This window comes from Budorcas taxicolor, chromosome 11 (genome assembly GCF_023091745.1).
Source record: "Budorcas taxicolor isolate Tak-1 chromosome 11, Takin1.1, whole genome shotgun sequence".
Lineage (NCBI taxonomy): Eukaryota > Metazoa > Chordata > Mammalia > Artiodactyla > Bovidae > Budorcas > Budorcas taxicolor.
This window is the reverse complement of record NC_068920.1, coordinates 69,630,034-69,654,740: the sequence shown is the minus strand read 5'-3', so window position 1 is coordinate 69,654,740 and position 24,707 is coordinate 69,630,034.

The window sequence follows — 24,707 nt, the reverse complement described above, 5'->3', positions numbered from 1 at the left end:
CTTGCAGGTTCTGGGAATTAGGATGTAACATTGTGGGGGGCCCACTATTCAGCCAACTATAGGAAGCCATTAGAGCAGTGACACAATTTGACACCCATGAAAAAAATAATTTTATCTGTTTATTTTGGGCTGTGCTGGGCCTTCGTTGCTGCTCAGGCTTTTCTCTAGCTGGGGCAAGTGCTGGCTTCTCTTGTTGTGAAACATGGGTTCCAGGGCACATGGGCTCAGTAGCTGTGGCATGCAGGCTCAGCAGTTGTGGCATGCGGGCTCTAGATCACAAGCTCAATAATTGTGGCTCACGGGCTTAGCTGCTCCTTGGTATGTGGGATCTTCCCAGATCAGGGATCGAACCCGTGTTTCTTGCATTGGCAGACAGATTCTTTATCACTGAGCCACCAGGGAAGCTCTTGACAAACATTTTGAGGGTAATTATGGCTGCCGCTTTAAAAAAATTTTTGTAATTTTTGGCTGTTCTGGGTCATCGTCGCTGTGTTTAGGCTTTCTCTAGTTACAGAGGAGAGGAGCTGCTCTCTGCTGGAGGCGTGCAGGCTTCTCATCACCGTGGCTCCTCTGGTGAAGCGCAGGCTGCAGGCACGCAGGCTTCAGCAGCTGTGGTGCACGGGCTTAGTTGCTCTGCAGGCTGTGGGACCTTTTTGAACAGGGATCAACCACATGTCTAATGCATTGGCAGGTGGATTCTTAACCATGGGATCACCAGGCAAATCCTGGCTGCTGTTCTGAAAACAGTTTTGTGGTGGCAAGAATGGGAACAGGAAAATTAGTTACTGTGTCAGAGTCAATGTTTAACTTCTAAGGACCTTGTTGTCTGATCCCATGAAAATGAGCATATAATTCTGTTCTGGGCTGAATTTTGGCCTCTTAAATTTCTATGTTGAAGCTGTAATCCCTGATACCTCAGAATGTGGCCATATTTGAATACAGGGCCTTCAAAAACGTGATTAAGCTAAAATGAGCCTGTTAGACTGGGCTCTAACCCCTTGTGACTGGTTTCTTTATGAGAAGTGGAAGCTTGGTTGAATGGAGAGACACCAGGGATGGATATGCAGAGAAAAGGCCCTGTGAGAAGGCGGCCACCCATAGCCCAAGGAGAGGCCTCAGGAGAAACCAGCAGCGCCCAAACCGTAATCCTGAATTCCAGCTTCCAGAACTTTAAGAAATACATTGTTGAGCCACCCAGTCTATGTATTTGGTTGTGGCAGCCCTAGCGAACTGGTACAAATCCAAATTGTCTTCCTGAAACCAAGATATAGACCTTCTCCTAACCCCTCAGTTTATGATTCTTGTCAGAAAAGGAAATCATGTCAGAAAAGTAGTGAGCAGGTCTTTTCTGCAGTAACCCTACCTATATACCAGGGGTGAACATTTAAAACAATCTTTGTTATTTAAAAGATGCTGTTCAAAAGAGGAAAAGCCAAAGATTTGGAGAAACAGTTTGTAAAACACTTACCTGGTAGAGGCTTGTATCCAGAATACATAAACCATCTAAGGAAGACGTAGGCAAAAGATTTGAACAGCTACTTCACACTGGACAAGGTACAGATGACAAGCAAGCGCACAGAAGAGTGTTCAACACCGTTACCTGGGACAACAGTTTGATAGATACTTATAAGGTTTAAGCATACTCTTAGATGATCTAGCAATCTTTTTCTTAACTATTAAGCCAAGAAAAATAAAAATGCTTTACTGAAGGACCTGGGTAGGGATGTTTATAGCAGCTCTATTCATACTGTCTCAAGCTGGAAACAACCCAAAGTCTCTCAGTTGGTGAGCAGATGAACAAGCTATGGCCTATCCACTCAGTGGAATACTACTCAGAAAAGAGAAGGAATTATCATTATACGCAACAAAATGGATGACTCTCAAAAACATTATGCTAGTGAAAGAAACCAGAAAACAAAAACTACACACTGTATACCCCATGACTTTTTGAAAAGGCAAAACTATAGGGATATAAATAGATTGGTGGTTGCCAAGGGCAACCCAGACACCTGGGTGAATTTTGGAGGGGTGATACATAATTCCATACGATTGTAGTAGTCCTTACATGACTGTATGCTTTTGCCAAAATTCTTTAAATTGTACACTTAAAATTGGTCAATTTAACTTAATAGGAGAATCCCACGGACAGAGGAGACTGGTGGGCTATGAGCCATAGGGTTGCAAAGAGTCGGACATGACTGAAATGACCTAGCATGCACACACACAGAGGACTGTTGGATCATATGGTAAGAGACTGTTTAAACCAGTAAAGCTGTTTTAAAACAATACCTGGCCATGGGGAGAGGATAACTAAGCTATGACTTGGGATAGACACGGTCCCTGTGTCTTGAGTTCTTGTGGCTACTTCTGTGCAGGTCAGTCTACCGCAGTGGTGGAGCAATGAGCCCACAGCTGTCCTCGTCAGTGGAGGAGACACTGGGGTCATGCACGGGCAGCTGTGACAGTGTCTTTTTCCATGAGGTGGCTGAGGAGCAGAGGCGTGCTTTTAATGCATAAAAGAGTTTGAGAATCATTGGTTTAAAAGAGGGGTCTTTAGCAGTAATGTATGTGTGCACACAGGAGGCGCTATCTCTATGTGTCTCTGTGTGTATCTGTCTGTCTCTTCTGTTTGCAAGAAGGAGGCTGAGGGGGAAGGAGTGGGGACAAGTGCAAGTAGAACAGGGAGGAAATCTATGAGATTTTAATATCCTTAGATAATCTGGGCCCAAACAACTTCAGGAGAGCTTAGAATTTGTGGATAACTGTTACCTTCGGCTTCAACTACCTTCTCTATCATTTTTTTCCCCTGTGACTCCAAAGCCTCTCCCCCATTAGAGGCTTATCCTTTCACCTTGGGCTTTAGAGACCTTGCTGTTTTCATCGGCTGTTAATGAGAGTTGCTGAAATCTGCTGTTCAATTTCTCAGTGTTGTACCCTATCTATTATCATCCACCTTGAATGGATACAAGAACCTACAAAGAAATAGGAGTCTTGTCCCAGTTTATCCAGTGAGTAAGTGGGTAACTTTGAGGCCTCCAGCTCCAGCATCTCCTGGGCCAGATGGCTTCCATAATTTCCCACTACCCTTCACCATTGAAGAGTCTATTTCCTTTGTGACCACCAATCAGAGTGAGGAGGGAAAAGGGTGGTGGGGTGAGGGGGACTGGCAACAGGGCACAGAGGTGACCAGGAGAGAGTGACTTGGAAGGGAGGGTTTTGAGCTCCCTGCAGTTTCTGCCTTGGGGTATTTGGCTGGGGACTGTGAGGGGCAGAGCTGGGGAAGTTATACCTATGTAAGAGAAAAAGCTGCTAGAAGCGGCAGACGGTGTGACTGTAATTGTCAGGAGACGACCTCAGGAAATGGACAACACACGGTGGTCACAAATATGAGACCTTGGTAGAAAACTTCGCCATGTGGGAAGAGGAGAGCCCGGAGCTGGGAGACCAGGATTTCTGTCTGGACTTACACTTATTCAACCTTGAACAAGTTACAGACCCTCTTTCAGCAAGCAACACAAATAAAACAATATATTCCAATGAGTTTTATAAACTGCTACACAGGAATGGGATTTGATTCCTAAAATGGGCAAACCTTCCTCAGAAGAGCCATCCTTGTGAAATGAAAGAAATGAATGGAAGAAAGCCTTGTGCCACATTTCCTGAGGCAACGTGCTGCTGCTCTATACTTGAGCATTGAAAAACAGGCACTTGAAAGATTTATTTGTGATCTTTGACCAAAGGTACTTGCTGGCAACTCATTGATTCTAACCAGGCTACAACCAGATGTCAGTGTCAGTTATCTCTTGGGTAGCGGAATTACAGCAGAATTCTTGTTTTACTTTTTATATGGTTCTGCATTTAAGAAAACAAAGACGTAGACATGTGAAATAGTGGGGAGGTCTTGGGGAACTACGAGAGGTCAGGTGTGTCTGGAAGTTGGGGTATTTGCAGAAGGAGATAGGGCAGGAGCTTGATGACAGCCATGCTAGGGATTGTGCTTATGAAGTCCTCTTTTCAAAAGCCCTTAGCCTACTCTGCTCTGGATTTAAAGCTGTGACCCTCAAAATGTGATCTCCAGACCAGCAGCATTTGCCTTGCCTGGGAACTTGTTAGAAACGCAAATTCTTAGGCCCCAGCTCAGGTTTGCAGCTGAAACACTGGGGCTAGAGCCCAGCTCTGTTTTAATAAGCCTGAAAGTTGAAGCCTGAAAACCACTGGTTTAAAGTGAAAAAAGCTAACTTAAACTCAACGTTCAAAAAAGCTAATATTATGGCATCTGGTCCCATTACCTCATAGCAAATAGATGGGGAAACAATGGAAACAGTGACAGACTTTATTTTCTTAAGCTCCAAAATTGCTGCAGATGGTAACTGCAGCCATGCAATTAAAAGACGCTTGCTCCTTGGAAGGAAAGCTATGACAAACCTAGACAGCATATTGAAAAGCAGAGACATCACTTTGCTGACAAATGTCTATATAGTCAAAGCTATAGTTTTTCCAGTAGTCGTGGATGGATGTGAGAACTGGACCATAAAGAAGGCTGAGTGCTGAACTGATGCTTTCAAATTGTGGTGCGGGATAAGAGTCTTGAGTCCTTTGGACAGTAAAGAGATCAAACCAGTTAATCCTAAAGGAAATCAACCCTTAATATTCATTGGAAAGACTGATGCTAAAGCTGAAGCTCCAATATTTTGGCCACCTGATGGGAAGAGCCAACACATTGGAAAAGACCCTGATGCTGGGAAAGATTGAGGGCAGGATGAAAAGGGAATGAGAGAGGATGAGATGGTTGGATGGCAGCACCAACTCAATGGACATGAGTTTGGGCAAACTCTGGGAGTTAATGAAAGAAGGGAAGCCAGGCGTGCAGCAGTCCGTGGGGTCACAAAGACCTGGACATGACTGAGCGACTGAACGAGAACAACAAAACTGGGCCAGTACTCTTTGCTCTTGGTGAACTGGTAAGAAAAAGTCAGCTGCCTCAGTCATCTATTAGCCCACCCTATTGGGTGGGGTCCCATGGATTGTTTCTCCAAGCCCTAGAGAGGTCCTCTTCTCTGACATAATGGCAGTGTAGGTGAAACCTTGTTGTTGAATAATTAGCCAGGGTTTTATTTACAGTCAGAGAAGTGTCTGGGAGGGACAGACTTCACAGTGCTTGCTCAAATTTAGTTGCTTCTCACTCTGGGTTAAGGAAGGTTTGGAAGGAACCCAAAGGAAGTCCTCAGATGTCAACTAGTTCTAGGGTGTTACAGTATGTTCCTTGCTGGTTTTTCTGCTGTTGTTCCCTGCTTGTTCTCATTATCCAAGGACAGAGCCTCCCACCTGTGCCTCCTGGCTGAGAACAAAGAGGCCAGGGGTGCATTGAATTTGCTATAAATCCCTCAGGGCCAACAGTTCCAACACTTTTGACTCTCAGATCCCTCCCTGGAAACAATCTATGCTTTACCTGAGCTTACTTTACTCTGAAACTCTTACCTAGAAATACAATTATCCCTGTGGATCTTATCTTCCTTCCTAAAGTGTCTGCTGCTGCTGCTGCTGCTGCTGCTAAGTCGCTTCAGTCGTGTCCCACTCTGTGCGACCCCATAGACGGCAGCCCACTAGGCTCCCCCGTCCCTGAGATTCTCCAGGCAAGAACACTGGAGTGGGTTGCCATTTCCTTCTCCAATGCATGAAAGTGAAAAGTGAAAGTGAAGCTGCTTAGTAGTGCCTAACTCTTAGCGACCCCGTGGACTGCAGCCTACCAGGCTCCTCCATCCATGGGATTTTCCAGGCAAGAGTACTAGAGTGGGGTGCCATTGCCTTCTCCCCTAAAGTGTCTAGTATATAGTAAAGAGTTCAGTAAATAATAGTTACAATTATTGTTATTATTATTTTGTGTTAAACAGGGAAAGAAGAGGGGGAGGGCATCCCAGTCAGAGGAAATAGCAGGGTCGGCTGCACAATTTGTAGGCCTAGTGCAAAGTGAAAATGGGAGCTCCAGCCAGAGGGCTGAGAAGTCATCCTACAGGAGGGGTAGGGGGCGGCAGAGGATGAGATGGTTGGATGGCATCACCGACTCAGTGGACAGAAATTTGAGAAAACTCCAGGAGACAGTGAAGGGCAGAGGAGCCTGGTGTGCTGCAGCCCACAGGGTCACAAAGAGTCAGACACAACTTAGCGACTGAACAAGAACAATTGCGAGGAAGCATTGTGAGCCAGGCAAAAGTATTGGCAGTTGAATTTTAGAAAGATAATAACTTTAGAAATATAAGACTTCCTTTTGAATCCAAGCCTAGCTAGTCTCTACAAGCTTCAAATGTCTTTCACACTCAGAATTCAAGACCCATTCCAGCATGTCTCTGAAACCACTGGTTATGGTAAACAAACCTCCTTATAGCCTGGGTTTCTTTAAAAATAAACAAACAACAAACAACAAAACCTTCCCCTGCCTTTTGGAAATCTGATTCTCTCTGGAAAGCACTGCGCTGTTCATTCACCAGCTGCCATCTGAGGAGCTGGGGCACATTGTCAAAAGTCTTCTAGCGTTTTGTTGCTCTTTCCCCCAGATTTTTCTTTATCTTCTTCTAAAACCCTTTCTCCTTAGGAACAGTACCTGCCTGTCTTAGCAGTGTGCTCTGTGGTTCCTATTCCTAGTCCTCGAGATTCTAAAGGCCCAGATCATTGTGTTCCTGCCCAGCTCAAGTTCTGTGCCATCTTGCACTACCTTAACCATAAAGTCGACAGACCTATATCTGGACTTGAGGTTTCCTGATCTAATGATATATTCAATAGATCTATTAATGTGTTAAATTCTGTACCCTATAAACAGAGAGTACACTGTATTTTCCAGAATTCCTTATTTTTTTTTAATAAGCAGGAAGCAAAACTTACCATTGCTCTCCAAAATTTTTCCTAATATCTTACTCCTCTGCTATCTTCTTTGTTTTTCAGAAACCAGCTTTTTTGAGAACCATGTCTTTTTGTCCCTTCACTGACACTGATGTTTTGGACACGTGATCTGGATGGCCACAACAGGGCTCCTTGCTCAGAGGGGCCCCGTACTTGGCTTAATGATCTGCTGTTGCCATCTTGAAATTCTTACTAATTTTATCTTTGAACTTGTGTTTAGTAAGTGATGTCCAATGAGATGATGGAGCATGAACATGAACAGAGAAGATACTCACAACATGTGTCCACCATTCCTTGCTGCCCATTCATATGGCATTCATGATGCACGATGGGCACATAATTTTATTTTATAGCCCCGGAGGCCGTATTTTCCATTTCCACTAGAACTAGCTTCAAATGCAGAAAAGAAGGCATTTTAAGAAACAGAAACAATTGAGGAACCCTTTCACATCCTTTCTGACTGCCCGCCACTTACTCTGGAAATGATGACATAGAAAGCAAAGATTGGTCTACCCATAGTTTCTTCTTCCAGTCCTCTCTTACTCATCAGAAAGCCTAAGGTAGGTGGAATTGTATACATTAAGAAGTGAAGTTAAAACAGGTGAGTTAGTTTTCTTCTGATAAGATGAAATACACATTCTGTAGCATGTACCAACTACAAAATACAGATTCTCTCATCTTAGTGATTCTGCATATGAGTTACATGAATTAAGTGCTCCTGTGTTACAAGAGCATTGTGTTAAATGCTCTATGAGTTACATGAATTAAATGCTCACATTTAAATCGGCACTGCACATAAAGATGAACAGTAAAGTTCATACTAATAAATTAAAATTTTTCATTTTTTGTATTTAGAGTGACATTGAATTGCAAATGAAAAACATCATGGCAAGTCAAGAGAGAATGTGGGGGGAAAGATAGCTTTATCAATTTAGGATCATGGCCCATATGATTCCTCTTCACCTAGCATCAAGCTCTGCAATTTCAACATTCATTTGGTTGAGTCACAGTCCAGAGATATATGTTTTGGAAAAAGACAGTGTGTCGTCTTAAGATATAAAGTTGTATATTCATGAAAGAGTTAGAAAAATTGATCTATTTTAGATAAGAATGTTTATTCCAATGCTTCTTACTATAGTAAAAATTGGAAACAACGTATATGGAATGGAACATCAACTCTTCCCTGGGCCTCTGTCCTACAGATTTCAAATTTGCCAGTCCTAACGATCACATGAGCCAATTCCTTAAAATAAATTCCTCTATCCACAGACACCCTATTGGGTCTGCTTCCCTGGGGAACCCTTACTAACAGAAGCTTCTACCCTTTTATTTGCTTGTGCCTTTCTGTGACTAAATGTAGACCATGCCGTGATCAGAAGCAGCATGACTGCCCCCTACCCATTCAGCACCTCAGGCGCTGCTCTCCTCTTACTCACAGGCCTGCATCTGCACACCTGTTTCTTCAATCTCATTGACATCTCTAGTCCTGTCATCCTTGTGTTTTCTCTCCATCCATCTCCCTATTCTGGCTGACTTTTCACTTCATGCATTGGAGAAGGAAATGGCAACACACTCCAGTGTTCTTGCCTGGAGAATCCCAGGGACAGAGGAGCCTGGTGGGCTGCTGTCTATGGGGTCACACAGAGTCAGACATGACTGAAGTGACTTAGCAGCAGCAGCAGCAGCAGCAGCAGCAGCATAAACAATAATCTTCTTTACTCAGTCTATTAATTTAAATGTAATTACATTTAAAAGAGAGTTTAACTAAGCATCAGGATACCATAGCCTAGTCAAGTTAACACATAAAACTAACAATTGCAGTGGAGCAGTTGCAAAAACTCACATTTTCATTTAGCAAATATCATCTCTTAGAGTGAGGTAGATATAGAAGCAAAGGCAGTTGCTTTGTAATACAAGGTAGTAAGTGCTCTGATGGAAAGGTATATAGAGGAATCATCTGTTTGGGTTTCCCTGGTGGCTCAGTTGGTAAAGGATTTGCCTGCAATGCAGGAGACCTGGGTTCAATCCCTGGGTTGGGAAGATTCCCTGGAGAAGGGATGGCAATCCAGTCCAGTATCCTTGCCTGGAGAAGTCCATGGACAGAGGGGCCCGGTGGACTACATGGGGTTGCAGTCCATGGGGTTGCAAAGAGTTGGACGTGACTGAGTGACTAACACACACACATCTGTTTGTAGGATACAAAATTTGATAAGGGTCTATGAAGTCAACCATAACATCAAGAAGCTTTGAATCTAGACATAGCATGAATCAGCCTCTTGGTTGAGGTTGTTGTATAGGATGACACAGAACTTGGGCTAGACAAAAAGGTGGTGACTGAACTGCATCTTAGAGTTTGTTTCAGGGAGGAGACTAGGACAGAGTGAAACAGAGAGAGTGATAAATACAAACTTAAGTAGTCTGGACTTGATCCCACGTGTAGTGAAGCTTGATGAAACTGACAGTGTGGTTAAAAAAAAAAAGACTTCAGGTAATATGGATATAGGCACATTTACTGAAGTGTGTGGATCACAATACACTGTGGAAAATTCTGAAAGAGATGGGAATGCCAGACCACCTGACCTGCCTCTTGAGAAACCTGTATGCAGGTCAGGAAGCAACAGTTATAACTGGACATGGAACAACAGACTGGTTCCAAATAGGAAAAGGAGTACATCAAGGCTGTATATCATCACCCTGCTTGTTTAACTTATATGCAGAGTACATCATGAGAAACTCTGGGCTAGAGGAAGCACAAGTTGGAATCAAGATTGCCGGGAGAAATATCAATAACCTCAGATACGCAGATGATACCACCCTTATGGCAGAAAGTGAAGAACTTAAGAGCCTCTTGATGAAAGTGAAAGAGGAGAATGGAAAGTTGGCGTAAAGCTCAACATTCAGAAAACGAAGATCATGGCATCTGGTCCCATCACTTCATGGGAGATAGATGGGGAAACAGTGGAAACAGTGTCAGAGTTTATTTTTCTGGGCTCCAAAATCACTGCAGATGGTGACTGCAGCCATGAAATTAAAAGACGCTTACTCCTTGGAAGGAAAGTTATGACCAACCTACACAGCATATTAAAAAGCAGAGACATCACTTTGTCAACAAAGGTCCATCTAGCCAAGACTATGGTTTTTCCAATAGTTATGTATGGATGTGAGAGTTGGACTATAAAGAAAGCTGAGCACCTAAGAATTGATGCTTTTGAACTGTGGTGTTGGAGAAGACTCTTGAGAGTCCCTTGGACTGCAAGGAGATCCAACCAGTCCATCCTAAGGGAAATCAGTCCTGGGTGTTCATTTGAAGGACTGATGTTAAAGCTGAAACTCCAATATTTTGGCCACCTGATGCGAAGAGCTGACTCATTTGGAAAGACTCTGATGTTGGGAAAGATTGAAGGCAGGAGAAGGGGACGACAGAGGATGAGATGGTTGGATGGCATCACCGACTCAATGGACATGAGTTTGGGTAAACTCCAGGAGTTCGTGATGGACAGGGAGGCCTAGTGTGCTGCAGTTCATGAGGTCGCAAAGGGTCAGACATGACTGAGTGACTGAACTGAACTGAACTGAACTAAAGTGTAGGGCTTCTGAGGGTGGATTAGGAGACAAGGGCTTTGAATGAAAAGCTAAAGGTTTGAAGTTTATCTTTCAGGCTAGCACTTGTCAAAAATGTTGAAGCAGTGGAACTCTTTCCTTTTTTCTCCTGAAAATAATCTTAACAGAGGTCCAATATATCAAATGGATACAATATATCAAATATATCAGGTTTGCCTTGTTTGAAAGCTCTTGGTGAACGTGATGAAGATTTGAGGAGTTGTAAACTCTGATGTCCATATAGGACCATGTTGGAAGGGAAGAGGGTGAAAGCTGAGAGGAAGGTTAGAAATAGATGAGAGTGTGGACTATGGAGGAGGCAATAGAGACGAAAGGAGCAGGTGGATTTGAAGGGTGTCGGAGGAATAAGCAATGGGCGTGGGAGTGGTGGAGGAGAGTCCAGTTTCATTCATTCAGGAGGAAGGAGAGCCTTGATGTGGTGGTGGGCTGAGGTTCTTGGCTGCCATCAGGGAGGAGAACTTAAAAACATCTCATCCAGCTGTATGGCCACTGTTCCAGGTGGTCATTATTTCTTGTCCCCAAAACTTTGTCCAGTGGTGGAACGTTTTGGAAGAACTTTTGAAAGAAGTTTTTGAATTTAGTCTCATGAAAAGTGCACTGTTGTGTATTTGTTCATGCAGTCTGATAACCTGAAGAAGTAACAGAACTACATCTGGGCTGTCAGGAAAGTTTTATTTGAAAGACCCAACATAGTTCTTGATATTGCTAACACTGCTGTTAAGTCCTGTGCTAAAACTGCCCTTACAGGTGCCCAATAGTCAAGAATACTTAAGGGTTTGAGATTTTACCTGACTGGAAAGCTATAAGACCGCCTCATGGATGCTGGCAGAAGACACAAGATTCCTGGGTCAGAGACAAAGGACAGCTTATTACTCACAGCAATAGTAGTAGCTACAATTATATCCTTTTTGCGTTGGTTAATCAAAACCAGGGCTTCCCTGGTGGCTCAGAGGTTAAAGCGTCTGCCTCCAAATGTGGGAGACCCGGGTTCGATCCTTGAGTTGGGAAGATCCCCTGGAGAAGGAAATGGTAACCCACTCCAGTATTCTTGCCTGGAGAATCCCATGGAAGGAGAAGCCTGGTAGGCGACAGTCCACGGGGTCGCAAAGAGTCGGACACAACTGAGCAACTTCACCTTCACCTTCAATCAAAACCCACTTTCCACAGGATGACATGAAAAAGCCAAGCAATGCCTGCAAAGCAATGTCTGCACATGTAGTGGGTACATTTTAACAGAGGAACCCCAAGTTTGGGGAACTTGGATCTCTTATGGGGCTTTCCCGGTGGTTCAGCAGTAAAGCATCTGCCTACAATGCAAGAGATGTGGGTTCAATCCATGGGTGAGGAGATCCCCTGGAGGAGGAAATGGCAACACACTTCAGTATTCTTGCCAGGAGAATTGCATGGACAGAGGAGCTTGGCAGGATATAGCCCATGGGGTTACAAATAGTCAGACACAACGATCTTTTATAATGAATAGCAAGCCTGCCTGAACTTTGTCCCAAAGGGAGACAATATCTTTTTTATTTTTTAAATTAAAAAAAATTGTGTTCAAGTATAGTTGATTTACAATATTGTGTTATTTTCAAGTGGACAGCAAAGTGATTCAATTATTTTTTTTCAAATTGGTCCATTGTACTTTATTGCAAGATATTGAACATAATTCCCTGTGTCATACAAAATATCCTTGTTGCTTACCTATTTTATGTATGGTGATTTGTATCTGTTAATCCCATACTCTTAATTTTCCCTCCCTCCCTCTCCCCTTTGGTAACCATAAGTTGTTTTTTGTGTCTATGAGCCTGTTTCTGTGTATGTGGATTTATTTGTATATTTTCAGATCCCACATATAAGTGATATCATTTGTCTGTCTGGCTTACTTCAACTAAGTAGGATATTCTCTGGGACCATCCATGTTGCTGCAAAAGGCAATATTGCATTCTTTTTAAAGCCTGAGTGATATTCCACTATATGTATATATACATCACATCTTAAGCCAATCATCTGTTAATGGACACTTTGGTTATTTCTGTATCTTGGCTATTGTAAATAGTGCTGCTGTGAATGCTGGGGTGCCCATATCTTTGCAAATCAGAGTTTTCCTTTTTTTCCCAGATGTATACCCAGTAGTGGAATCGCTGGGCTGAATTGAGATAGCTCTATTTTAAGCCTTTTTAAAAAGGAAACTCCATTCTGTTTTTCATAGTGGCTACCTTTATTTACCAACAAAATACAAATGTTCACTTTAGGGAGACACTATCTTGATCATACTGGACAGTAAACAAATTTGCCTCATGCTCTGGAGGGAGACGCCATCTCTGTCTTCAAGGCTGTTTGCTATATAGACATCCTTGAAAAGATAGCTGGAATAAAGGGAAGTAGAGCTCTGATCCCAAGATATGCAGAGATGCCAGAGAATGTGTTAGACTTGTCCCCTAACAGGACAAACCTCTGAGAATGATCAGCTAATGGGGTGATTAATTTCCCTTCACTTATATCTCTTTCTCCCATTGTATTACTCTTTCTCCCATCGCACCTATAATACACAGGTGACTTTTCCCATTGACCTAAAAGGTCAAACCTTCTATCACTGGTGTTCTTTTGACCACTGTGTACCTGAAGTTGTCTCCTAAAGGGAAGTTCAAATGATCCTTCTCTGATCACTTCCTCAAGCTGCTTTGCTTCGTCTTACTTCAAACTCTCAGGTCCTTGTTAGCTTGAAATATGGTAAGACTTGATCAGTTTTATTTACTTAGACTCAAATCCTGAACTTATAATTAAGAGATGTATAAGGAATGTTCAAAACATTTCTAAAGATTTTTTTCAAGTTTGAGAGAAATAAAATGCATATAGAACTTGGCAGAAAAAGAACTGTAAAACAGCAATACACCCTGATGGAAGATTTTATGAGTTAGTTGGAGAGAGTAATCTTCACACCTGGAATGTCTTTCTAAGTCACTGGTCTGGACACTTTACAACCTCACCGGAATGGAGGTTCTCACTCTGTCAGCTTCAGATGATGGTGAGTTACAGCAACAGCCCAGACCAATGCTCTAAAGGAAGGTATATCCTCAGCCTCCTTTGAGGCTAGAGGGCTAAAGTGGAGGCTGAATCCAGAATTGGTCAACAGCAAATGCACAGTCTTCCATCAGGATAATGCAAGACTACATGTTTATTTGATGACCACACAAAAGCTGTCACAGCTTGGCTGGGGAGTTCTGATTCCTCTGCCATTGCACCTTCAGGTTTCCCTTTGTTTCTGTCTTTACAAATTTTTCTTGATGGAAAAAAATTTCAATTCCCTGGAAGACTAAAAGGTACCTGGAATAGTTCTTTGGTCAAAAAGAAAAAGTTATGGGAAGACGGAATTATGAAGTTGCTTGAAGATGGCAGAAAGTAGTGGAACAAAATAGTGAACTTGTTTAATAAAGTTCCTAGTGAAAATGAAAAATTTGTCTTTCATTTTTACTTAAAAACTGAAGAAACCTTTCGGCCAACCCCATATGTTGAATCATGTCACTCACTTGCTTAGTACCCCGTAGAACTCGGACAAAATTTCCTCTTGTAGCCGTCCAGAGCCTCATCTCACACCCCATCCTTCATGCTGCCCCTGCTCTGTACTTCCCACAGGGACTTGTCCTTGCCAAACTGTTTCCTGTTCTGTTGCTTTTGAGCTCTGTTCCCCCTCCTGGAAGGCTCTTTGGCTCCACTCTGCCTGGTGGCATCTGAGATGCCATGCACATTATGCAATGTCTGCTGAGGCTATGCACCCAGGCAGCCCTCTTTCATTATCACCCAGTTCAGAACGGGCTGTCGGCTTCTCAGTCACAGAGCCCCACACTCTTCCCTCATAGCATGTATCATAATTTGTATTATATACATATCTCAGTTTTTACTTTTTCTCTGTCTGGAGAAGGGGCTAAGTTCTATGAAGGAAGAAATCATATTTGACATGATAACCACTGTCTCTGTGGGCTTAATACAGTGCTTGATATAGCAGGTACTCAATAAGTTCCTGTCGAAGGGATGGCTGAATGAATGAAAGCTGACAGGGTAAGGGGGACAGGGTCTTACAGTCTGGGTGATGAAGAATTCAGGGGCAGCACGGCTCCGATACTGAGAGAACTAGAAGCATGAGGACGTGACATGCCGGGTCCTTCTCTGAGAGTCCCATCTGTCAAAGCTCTTAGAATGTGTACTGATCATTCTCTAAATGGGAATAAGTATCAACATACCATTATGACGCTGAATGTGAACTCAACCTGCACAACACTAGGCCTTGTCTCTTGAGATGATCACCAGATACAAATGAAGAGACATGGGTATATCCCCGTTCTTTGTATTTTAGCTGAGACAGTTATTTATCCAATATCTCTTGGGCCTGAAAAAAAACCCATTAATTACAAAGACCAACCTTTCAGGACACAGAGCAGGGTTGATATACCATCCTGGAAACTGTGTGTGTCTGTGTACATTTCTGATTACTAAACCTCTGGAAATATCTTGAGAACTAACTCATGCCTACAGAATGGGCACACGCTTCTGGTGTCATCAGGACTCAGCCACCACCAGTGGATGGCGGCTGTTTTCCACGTCAACATGACTCTCTCCCAGAGCTCTGTTCTGTAACTTACTTTTATTAAACCTAAAACTTCATCCACCCCATGGCTCACATCCCCACAAATTAGAGTCACTCTCTGTGGTAGCCATTAGTTCTAGTCACAAAATAGTTCTAGTTCTCCAAGTTCATGGTAGGATTGCATAACCTCATCCCTTTAAATTTAGATGTGATCATGTGACTTGCTTTGGTCAATGAAAAATTCAGCAAGTGTACACCAAAAATTGAACATTGGCTTTATCATGGAAACACAGAGACAGCTTCTGTCAACCTGGATCCCTAAGTGAAGATGACATGAAACAGAGATAATGTCAACCTGTAATGTAGGAATTAAACACAAAGATAAAATTATTAAGAATTTCAAGATGACAACAGCAGATCATTCAGCCATGCAGAATCTTGCCTTTTCTCCTCCTCTTACACCTCCATTCTGTACCCTGATATCTCTGTCCCTTCAAGCTGCTATGTTCTGCCTTTACTATTTTTTTTTTAATTTTTATTTTTACTTTATTTTGCTTTACAATACTGTATTGGTTTTGCCATACACTGACATGAATCAGCCACGGGTGTACATGAGTTCCCAATACCCAGAAGGCTGCCCTCTCTTTTTGGCCCCTGCATTGCAGGAACATTCTGGCCCTTTCCTTGGGGATGACTGCTGTGCTGAGTCCTTCCCTCAGGGCTTGCCGACAGTCCTGGCTGGAGGGCCCCCACCTCTTGCTTGCCCTCACTGGCCAACACTGCTCTCACCAACAGGATGTCAGCTTTGTGACCTGACACCCACTCTCTAAGGCTACACTGTAGCTGTCTCTGATCAGGGAGAGAGAGCTATTCCTTCTGCTCTTGTGGATTTAGAAAAGCAGATATTACTTTCTCACTAAATGCCTGGAGAAACCAAATCCCAGAATAAAAACAGAACCCTCTCTATAGTCTGTTTCTACTTCCTTAAAAACATTTTTTTTTAAATTTCTATTTCTTTTTTTCTACTTCCTTTTTAAACTTCCTTTCCTGTTTCTTTGTATCTACAGTCAATGGACATCATAACTCAATGGACATCAAAGTTTCTGCTGAAAAAATGGGTAGCATTTGATAATTTATCATTTAAAATTTTAATTACATTTTATAATGATGTGCATGATATAAAATTCAGTGGGTGTGAAAAGGTAAACACAGAATGTTAAGTCTCCCTCTCCAGCTCACACTGCCCCTACTTCTTCTCTGTGAGGTTCTGGCATAACCTTCTGGAGATCTTCTATGTACTTATAAATATACATGTATTTTCACTCTCCTCCCCCTCCCCGCACTCTTACATTGTTCTGCAGCTTTTTTTGTACTCTGAACATGTTCTCTAAATAATCCAAAATCTTTGCAACTTTTTATAGATCTTTATAGTATTCCCTTATTTAGGCAAATCATAATTTGCATTAATAACATAATGTATAATTTCATACATATTCAAATATATTAGTGAATACTTTCCTAGAAGTCAAAGGGTATGTTCATTTTTAATTTGATATAATGTCAAATTGCTGTCTGAAGTAATTTAGAAGAGTGCCTGTCCCCATACGTCTTTGTTAGTATAGTTTCTAAAATCTTTCAAAGTTGTCAACTGATTTGATCTGAAAAGTGTATCATCATTGCAACTCTAATTTGCATTTTTTTTATTATAAATGATCTCAACTATGTTTCCATATATTTAGAGCATTTATGTTTTCTTTTCTATGAACTCTTCATATTCTTTCCCATTTTTCAAATAAGATAATGCTCTTCTTACTGATTTTTAAATAAGTTTGTTTATACCAGGTTTGACTTGAGGAATTAAAAATTTTTTAATGTAGCCAAATTCATCTTTATTTTAAGGCATCTGGGTTTTGTGTGATGCTTAGAAAAGGTTTAACTGGAGGTTACTGCAAAATTTTTCCCACAATATTTTCTAATAATTTTTTAACATATAAATGTTTGTTTTATCTGGAATTAATTTTGTTGTAAGCACTAAGCTAAGAATCCAAATTAATTTTTTTTCACTGGTCATCACCCTGATGTTCCAATACCATTTATATATTAGTTAATCCATCTTTTCCTTACCGACTTGAAAAACCACCTTTAACTTATTAGTCTGTGGATCTGTTTCTGGAACTATCTCTGGTCTGTCTAATCATGATTTAAACTCTATAACTTCTATTATTATGTCAAAGGGGTTACAACACTATTTTAGGCTAGTGTTAGGGGCGTTGCTGATTTACAGCAAAGCTAACTAGGCCATATGGAGACAATTCTTAATCGTGGCCTAAATCATTCATCATCTAGCTCTTTGCCAACTACAACAAGAGAGGGTCTGACATTTAAGGAGCAATGGGTTAGGGATGTCTAGACACCACATCCTGCTCTCCGTTAAGCTCCCAACCACCCTGTGAGGTAGCATGCTCCTTGAATTATTTTGGTCACGAGAAATAGAGATTCTCCGGAGCTGATTCACATAATAAGGAGGTCATTCGTTTCCTATATAAATAAGGGGGACATGAATCCCAGCCACCTCAGCAGGAAGCGCCCACAACAAGATCTCCCAGGAAGATCTCGAGCTTTTTTCTTTGTAAGGTGCACATCATTTATGTAGTTTAAAAACATAAGCATACACAACTCACCTTCCAAGGTTGAATGCATGCATATTTAATGACCTATAGCAAACATACTAGAGTGCTGGTCTACGATAAAAGCTGGGGAGAAAAAAGGTGCAAGTATCAAGATGGAAGGGTTTAAAAAATGAAAATGAAAAGAAATAAACTGCAAGTAATGGGACTTTTCATGAGTTGATGTGAGTATGCTATGCATTGAAGAATTGTGAATCATTTGAGATTTTTTTAAAAATTAAAAGTCATAAATCTGTTCTCTATATCTGCATCTCCATTGCTGCTCTGCACATAAATTCATCAGTATCATCCTTCTGGATTCCACGTATATGAGTTAATATATGATATCTCTTCTTCTCTTTCTGACTTACTTCACTCTGTATAATAGGCTCTAGGTTCATCCACCCCAGTAGAACTGACTGAAATGCATTCCTTTTTATGGTTGAGTAGTATTCCATTGTATATACGTACCACAGCTTCTTTATCCATTCATCTGTTGATGGACATCTAGGTTGCTTCCAAGTCTTGCTGCAATGAACACTGGGGTAAGGGTGGGGGAGAAGGAGAGGGTGAGATAAATGGAGAGAGTAGCATGGACTCATATACACTAACATATGTAAATAGAGAGCCAGTGGGAATTCGCTGTATGACTCTGGGAACTCAAACCCGGGCTCTATAATAACCCAGGTAGGGGAAAGAGCAGAAGGCAGGAGGGAGATTCAAGAGGGCGGGGACATATGCACACCTATGATTAATCCATGCTGATGTATGGCAGAAATCAAACCAACATTGTAAACCAATCAGCAATTAAAAATAAATAAATATTAAAACAACAACAAATTAAAAGTCAAAATGTGAAACTCCAGGCAGTTCACTGGAGCCCTTAAGACAGGTCTCCATTTTGGGGGGCAGGTTATACAGGGATTGATTAGAACTCAAAGAGGCACTGGTGAGCTTTTCTCATAGGAAGAATAGAAAGAACAGGGCAGCCAGGTCTCATGGACACTTAGCTCCTTGTGACTCAAAGTAAGGTCCATGAACCAGCATGGCTATCACCTGGGAGCTTGTTAGAAATGCAGAATCTCAGGTCTCACGCCAGACCTGCTTAATAGAGTCTGCCTTTTAACAAGATACACAGGTAATGGGAGGAAATCATTAAAATTTGAGAACCTCTGCTCTAGGATATAGTTTGGGAAGAGGAATGTTGCTTAGGATCCAGTACAACTCAACCTACTGAGCTGTTTCCTTGTCCATCTGTGGCGGTCCTCATAGCTTTTACTGCAGAAGGGAAACAAGTTTGAGAGAGTTCAGGATGTAGCCTCAGAGAAAGTGATCAGAATACAAAGAAGATAGAGGTCACTGGATTTGGTAAGGACTGGAAACTATGAGGTCTGGAAGCTATGAGGCCCGGGTGTTTGGTAGTTGTCCTTAGGACCGTTGAAGTCTCCCAGAATTCTGCAGGACGTGGAGAAGATAACAAGACTATACTCCAGGAGCCCGAAAGGGAAGGATGTCAATAAAGTGAAAGACTGGGGGTGACCCAGCAGGAGGCCATGAGTCTTAACAGTGTGGGACTTTTACTCAAAGACAGAGCCATCGCCGGCCATGGGAATTCCAATGTCACTTACCCACCCTCAGGTCTGAAGTGTGTGGGAAGAGACGCCTCTAGAGGACAGCTAGGATTCAGGTAAGGTCCAGCAGTAAAGGACACATTCTGTTGGGAAGTTGAGGGTGCAGGAGAATTTCCTGGTACAAAATGGGGCTCCGCAAGGCACGCTGTAGATACTGAGATATGAAAAGAGAGGTAGAAAATTAGATGGAGGACAGCAAACTTGGGAGAAATCCATGGAAAAGATGTAGGAGGAAACGGCTGGAGGGAAGCCAATATTTGGGGAATAGTATCAGTCAGGATAAAGCGGGTTACACTCCCTAACCCCAACATTACAGGTTGACATTACCTCTGTTTCATGTCATCTTCACTTAGGGATCCAGGTTGACAGAAGCTGTCTTTGTGTTTCTATGATATAGCCAAAGTTCAATATTTGGTGTACACTTGCTGAATTTTTCATTGACCAAAGCAAGTTTGGAAAACTCAGCAGTGGCTACAGGACTGGAAAAGGTCAGTTTTCATTCCAATCCCAAAGAAAGGCAATGCCAAAGAATGCTCAAACTACTGCACAATTGTACTCATCTCACATGCTAGTAAAGTAATGCTCAAAATTCTCCAAGTCAGGCTTCAGCAATACGTGAACTGAGAACTTCCTGAAGTTCAAGCTGGTTTTAGAAAAGGCAGAGGAACTAGAGATCAAATTGCCAACATCCCTGGATCATGGAAAAAGCAAGAGAGTTCCAGAAAAATATCTATTTCTGCTTTATTGACTATGCCAAAGCCTTTGACTATGTGGATCACAATAAACTGTGGAAAATTCTTCAAGACATGGGAATACCAGACCACCTTACCTGCCTCTTGAGAAATCTGTATGCAGGTCAGGAAGCAACAGTTAGAACTGGACATGGAACAACAGACTGGTTCCAAATAGGAAAAGGAGTACGTCAAGGCTATATATTGTCACCCTGCTTATTTAACTTTTATGCAGAGTACATCATGAGAAACGCTGGACTGGAAGAAACAAAAGCTGGAATCAAGATTGCCAGGGGAAATATCAATCACCTCAGATATGCAGATGACACCACCCTTATGGCAGAAAGTGAAGAGGAACTAAAAAGCCTCTTGATGAAAGTGAAAGAGGAAAGTGAAAAAGTTGGCTTAAAGCTCAGCATTCAGAAAACGAAGATCACGGCATCTGGTCCCATCACTTCATGGGAAATAGATGGGGAAAGAGTGGAAACAGTGTCAGACTTATTTTTGGGGGCTCCAAAATCACTGCAGATGGTGACTGCAGCCATGAAATTAAAAGATGCTTACTCCTTGGAAGAAAAGTTATGACCAACCTAGATAGCATATTAAAAAGCAGAGACATTACTTTGCCGACTAAGGTCCATCTAGTCAAGGTTATGGTTTTCCCAGTGGTCATGTATGGATGTGAGAGTTGGACTGTGAAGAAGGCTGAGCCCCAAAGAATTAATGCTTTTGAACTGTGGTGTTGGAGAAGACTCTTGAGAGTCCCTTGGACTGCAAGGAGATTCAACCAGTCCATTCTGAAGATCAACCCTGGGATTTCTTTGGAAGGAATGATGCTAAAGCTGAAACTCCAGTACTTTGGCCACCTCATGTGAAGAGTTGACTCATTGGAAAAGACTCTGATGATGGGAGGGACTGGGGGCAGGAGGAGAAGGGGATGACAGAGGATGAGATGGCTGGATGGCATCACTGACTCGATGGACGTGAGTCTGAGTGAACTCCGGGAGTTGGTGATGGACAGGGAGGCCTGGCATGCTGGGATTCATGGGGTCCAAAGAGTTGGACACGACTGAGGGACTGAACTGAACTGGACTGAAAGCAAGTCACCTGATCACATCTAAATTTAAAGGGATGAGGTTATGCAATCCTACCATGAACTTGGAGAACTAGAACTATTTTGTGACTAGAACTAATGGCTACCACAGAGAGTGACTCTAATTTGTGGGGATGTGAGCCACAGGGTGGATGAAGTTTTAGGTTTAATAAAAGTAAGTTACAGAACAGAGCTCTGGGAGAGAGTCATGTTGACGTGGAAAACAGCCGCCATCCACTGGTGGTGGCTGAGTCCTGATGACACCAGAAGCGTGTGCCCATTCTGTAGGCATTGAGTTAGTTCTCAAGATATTTCCAGAGGTTTAGTAATCAGAAATGTACACAGACACACACAGTTTCCAGGATGGTATATTAACCCTGCTCTGTATCCTGAAAGGTTGGTCTTTGTAATTAATGATTTTGTTTTCAGGCCCAAGAGATACTGGATAAATAACTGTCTCAGCTAAAAAACAAAGAACAGTGATGTATTGTTCTGGATGTTTTAGCTGATACTTTAATCTCGACTCCCTGAACTACCGTGTCTCCTTGAGACACCAACCAGTGTGGCGAGTGGGAGCAGCCAGCCACACATTTTCTCTAATAGCTAAAATCCTATCAAGTGATGTCACACTGTCTTCTCTCATATGATTTAGAGAAGCAAAGTTTTAATGTTCTTGGATTGACAAATGCGCAAAGGTCCTGTGGCTATTTTGAGTGCCAGCCTACTAGTTCTGCAAAAACATAAACATTAAATTACAAATGTTAGCCTTTCTGGCTTCTGGGACTACAGATCTATTTAATCTGTTGTGATTAGGCTATCAGTTTATAAATTTCCTGTTTGGATTACTTTGAAGGAAGCAGAGGCTGGACCCCAAGACCTTTGAAGCAGTCATACAGGGGACATTGTTGGCTGCCTATCACATCCATTCTTTTCCCTAAAAAACCTGATATTATTTGGGATCCACCAAATGACTAGGGGAAGGTAACCCTGTCATCAGCTCCAGGGATGGGCCCTGATTGATCTAAGCCAGGTGTCTCAGTCTTGGTACCCTTGACATATTGGACTGGATAATTCTTTGTTGTGGGGACTTTTGTGTGATTACAGGATGTTGCGCAGCATCTTTGCTAGTGGTATTTCCAATCCTAGTTGAAACAACCCAAAATGTCTTCAGATATTGTCAAATGTCTGCTAGGAGGCAAAATCACCCCCATAGTAGAGAACCACTGATGTAAATCAGCCATGATAATCTTACCCTTCTTTCAAGATAACTGAGTTTAGAATGGGTATATGGCAATTTGACTAATGAAATTAAGGGAAAAGAAGGCTACTGGGGAGTTTCAGGATATGTTTTATTCCCTTATAAGAAAGAGACCCAGGAGGAGACAAGTCCTTTCTCTTTCTCTGGATTTTGTAGTTTGTGGATGAAATCTGGATATGTTATAGCATGAAGATGAAACAAACTCAGAGAGAAAGACAAAACCAAGAGATTCTCCCAGAAGTGGGGCAAGAGCCCTGATACACCCAGCCTGGAGCCCAGCCCACCATCAGGCAGATTTTTATTAGAAACAAGTATTTTTATTGTTAGAGCCAGAGTGTTTTGTTCCTTGCACCTGAAATCATCTGAACTGAAGTCATCAGGGGAGAGTGGCACAGAGAGAGGCAGGGCCCTTCCTCATTCCTGCTGGGACAGTTGCCTTCATAATTAAAAGGGATAGATTTCCCATAATGGAAACCCACTCCAGTACTCTTGCCTGGGAAATCCCATGGACAGAGGAGCCTGGTGGCCTACAGTCCATGGGGTGGCAAAGAATCAGACATGACTTAGTGACTAAACCACCACCACATTTCCCATCATTGAAGCGATAGGACGTTAGGAAGTTTACTTGGATTTTTGGCAAGTGTATAAATAAACTGAGCTCCTGCTGTCTAGAGGACAGGGATAAGGCAGCTACAAAGATAAGGACTAGATGATGCTGGACCAGGAACAGATATAAAGATCAGAGAAGTGCAAATGGGTCAAGCTGTGCTTAGTGAGTGGAGGAGTCAGATTTCAACGCCAAGACTGCTGCAGGCTCAGCTGATCCTGCAGCACTGAAGCCAAAACACCCAGGTTTGCTTATACCAGGCGTTTTTTTTTTTTTTTTTTACCATTGGCTGCACATTGGAATCACTCATGGAACTTTAAAAAATGTTGATGCCTGGGTTCCCTCCCCCGTCCCCGCAAGCTTCTTATATAATTGGACTGCTGTGTGGGCTGAGCATCATTTTTTTAAAACCTGAAACTTCACAGTTGGTGGATTTCCATTCTATTGTGATGCCTTTACACTCATAGGTACGTTTCTTATTTCTGTCTTTGTGTGTGTGTGAATAGATAATTCTTGCACCTGGTGCAAAGGACTACAGAAACACACACAAAGACTATACAGTATAGTTTCTCTCCCATGCCTGTCTCCCAGTTACCTAGGTCCTCTACCTAGAGGAAAGTTTATGGCTGTACTACACAGGTATGTGTTTATATTTGGTTCTTTTTTATACACTAATGATAATTTTGTATGCATACTGCTCTATACCTTGAGTTTTTGACTTAACTGTATCTCATAGATCATTCGATATTAATACCTAACCTCTTTGTTTTTTATTATGTGATGACTAAGTAATTCCATTGTACGGATGTGCTTTAATTTACCTAGTGAAAGTGAAAGTGAAGTTGCTCAGTCGTGTCCGACTCTTTGTGACCCCATGGACTGTAGCCCACCAGGCTCCTCAGTCCATGGAATTTTCCAGGCAAGAGTCCTGGAATGGGTTGCCATTTCCTTCTCCATTAATTTACCTAACCAGTCCACTTTTCCAGTAGTCATGTATGGATGTGAGAGCTGGACTGTGAAGAAAGCTGAGCGCTGAAGAATTGATGCTTTTGAACTGTGGTGTTGGAGAAGACTCTTGAGAGTCCCTTGGACTGCAAGGAGATCCAACCAGTCCGTTCTGAAGGAGATCAGCCCTGGGATTTCTTTGGAAGGAATGATGCTAAAGCTGAAACTCCAGTACTTTGGCCACCTCATGCAAAGAGTTGACTCATTGGAAAAGACTTTGATGCTGGGAGGGATTGGGGCAGGAGGAGAAGGGGACGACAGAGGATGAAATGGCTGGATGGCATCACTGACTCGATGGACATGAGTCTGAGTGAATTCCAGGAGTTGGTGATGGACAGGGAGGCCTGGCGTGCTGAGATTCATGGGGTCGCAAAGAGTTGGACACGACTGAGCGACTGAACTGAGCCAGTCCACAATTGATAGGGGTCAGGTTGGTCCTGGCCTTACTATGACAAATTATGCCCGAGTGTATAAACTTACATGCATACGTAGGTATGTCTGTAAGAAAATTGGAATCTCAAGATCAACGGGTAGCAGTGCTTGTAATTGAGGGACTGTGTTAAACTGACCTCATGGAGGTTGTGTTCCCATGTCAGCAAATGTGCTGGAAGAAAGAGCACCT